The 2,452-nt window shown below is 35.2% G+C and overlaps 1 non-coding gene across 1 annotated transcript; it reads left to right on the top strand.

Moving 5' to 3' along the window:
- The first annotated feature begins 993 nt into the window (after window positions 1–993).
- On the top strand, window positions 994–1,101 carry LOC148566841 (small nucleolar RNA R71). Its single transcript, XR_015882066.1, has one exon. It is a non-coding gene; the product is annotated as a small nucleolar RNA R71 (small nucleolar RNA).
- The last annotated feature ends 1,351 nt before the right edge of the window (window positions 1,102–2,452 follow it).

The following is a 2,452-nucleotide window of genomic DNA, read 5'->3' as shown; positions in this document are numbered from 1 at the left end:
ACCAAGTAACTTGGCAGCTTGCTCTTCAGTAACATCCTTATTCTCTTCAGAAGAGGAATACTCATCAGAGCTCATGAATGGCATAAGGAGGTTCAATGGAATCTCTATGGTCTCTAGATGAGTCTCAGATTCCTTAGGTTCCTCAGAGGAAAGCTCCTTATTGATCACTGGACGTCCCAGGAGGTCTTCCTCCTTGGGATTCACGTCCTTCTCCTCTCTTGTGGGTTCGGCCATGGTAATTAATTTAATGGCCTTGCACTCTCCTTTTGGATTCTCTTCTGTATTGCTTGGGAGAGTACTAGGAGGGATTTCAGTGATCCTTTTACTCAGCTGGCCCACTTGTGCTTCCAAATTTCTAATGGAAGACCTTGTTTCATTCATGAAACTTACAGTGGCCTTAGATAGATCAGAGACTAAATTTGCTAAGCTAGATGGATTCTGCTCAGAATTCTCTGTCTGTTGTTGAGTGGATGATGGAAAAGGCTTGCTATTGCTAAACCTGTTTCTTCCACCATTATTAAAGCCTTGTTGAGGCTTTTGATCCTTCTATGAGAGATTTGGGTGATTTCTCCATGATGGATTGTAGGTGTTTCCATATGGTTCACCCATGTATTTTAACTCTGCTATTGCAGAGTTCTCAGGATCATAAGCTTCTTCCTCAGAAGATGCCTCTTGAGTACTGTTGGATGCAGCTTGCATTCCATTCAGACTCTGAGAAATCATATTGACTTGCTGAGTCAATATTTTATTCTGAGCCAATATGGCATTCAGAGTATCAATTTCAAGAACTCCCTTCTTCATAGGCGTCCCATTACTCACAGGATTCCTCTCAGAAGTGTACATAAACTGGTTATTAGCAACCATGTCAATGAGTTCTTGAGCTTCTGCAGGCATTTTCTTTAGGTGAATGGATCCACCTACAGAAGTATCCAATGACATCTTTGATAGCTCAAATAAACCATCATAGAATATATCCAGGATGGTCCATTCTGAAAGCATGTCAGAAGGACACTTTTTGGTCAGCTGCTTGTATCTTTCCCAAGCTTCATAGAGGGATTCACCTTCTTTCTGTCTGAAGGTTTGAACATCAGCTCTAAGCTTGCTCAGCTTTTGAGGAGGAAAGAACTTGGCTAAGAAAGCCGTGACCAGCTTATCCCAAGAGTTCAGGCTGTCTTTGGGTTGAGAGTCCAACCATATTCTAGCTCTGTCTCTTACAGCAAAAGGGAAAAGCATGAGCCTGTAGACTTCAGGATCTACTCCATTAGTCTTAACAGTATCACAGATCTGCAAGAATTCAGTTAAGAACTGAAAAGGATCTTCAGATGGAAGTCCATGAAACTTGTAGTTCTGCTGCATCAGAGAGACTAGCTGAGGTTTCAGCTCAAAATTGTTTGCTCAAATGGTAGGAATGGAGATGCTTCTTCCATGTAAATTGGAATTAGGTGCGGTAAAGTCACCAAGCATTCTCCTTACATTATTATTATTATTTTCGGCTACCGTCTCCTCTTCCTGTTCGAAAATTTCTGAAAGGTTCTCTCTGGATTGTTGTAATTTAGCTTCTCTTAGTTTCCTCTTCAGAGTCCTTTCAGGTTCTAGATCTGCTTCAACAAGAATATTCTTGTCCTTGCTCTTGCTCATATGACAAAGAAGAGGGCACAGAAATAATAATAATAATAATAATAATAATAGGGGTCCTTTATACCACAGTATAGAAATCCCTGTGTGAGTGGAAGAAGGGAAGGGGATAAAGAATGTAATGTAAGGAAAGAAACACAAGGGTGAGAATATGTTAGTAGATGAATAAATAAATAGAATGAGATGAGAGAGGAAAAATTTTGAAAATAATTTTTGAAAAAGAGTTAGTGATTTTCGAAAATAGTTTTTGAAAAAGGTTAGTAATTTTCGAAAATAGAAAATCAAAAATTAAAATAATTAGTTAATTAAAAAGAAATTTTGAAAAAGAGGGAGGATATTTTTGAAAATTAGAGAGAGAGTTAGTTAGGTAATTTTGAAAAAAATAAGAAACAAACAAAAAGTTAGTTAGTTAGTTGAAACAAATTTTGAAAAGATAAGAAGTTAGGAGGTTAGAAAAGATATTTTGCAATCACTTTTTTGAAAAAGGTAAGATAAGAAGATATTTTTGAAAAGATATGATAGAAATTAGTTTTTGAAAAAGATTTGATTTTTAAAATCTCAATTAATGACTTGATTCACAAGAAATCACAAGATATGATTCTAGAACTTAAAGTTTGAATCTTTCTTAACAAGTAAGTAACAAACTTGAAATTTTTGAATCAAAATATTAATTGATGATGTTATTTTCAAAAATTAGGTGATAAAGATAAGAAAAAGATTTTTGAAAAATATTTTTAAAATTTTCGAAAATAACTAAGAAAAATGAAAAAGATTTGATTTTTGAAAAAGATAAGATTTTTAAATTGAAAATTTGATT

The sequence above is a fragment of the Arachis ipaensis genome, chromosome B4, assembly GCF_059453495.1.
Source record: "Arachis ipaensis isolate K30076 ecotype BB chromosome B4, ASM5945349v1, whole genome shotgun sequence".
NCBI lineage: Eukaryota > Viridiplantae > Streptophyta > Magnoliopsida > Fabales > Fabaceae > Arachis > Arachis ipaensis.
The sequence above is the reverse complement of the archived record's forward strand: the minus strand, read 5'-3'. Positions and strand labels throughout refer to the sequence as shown.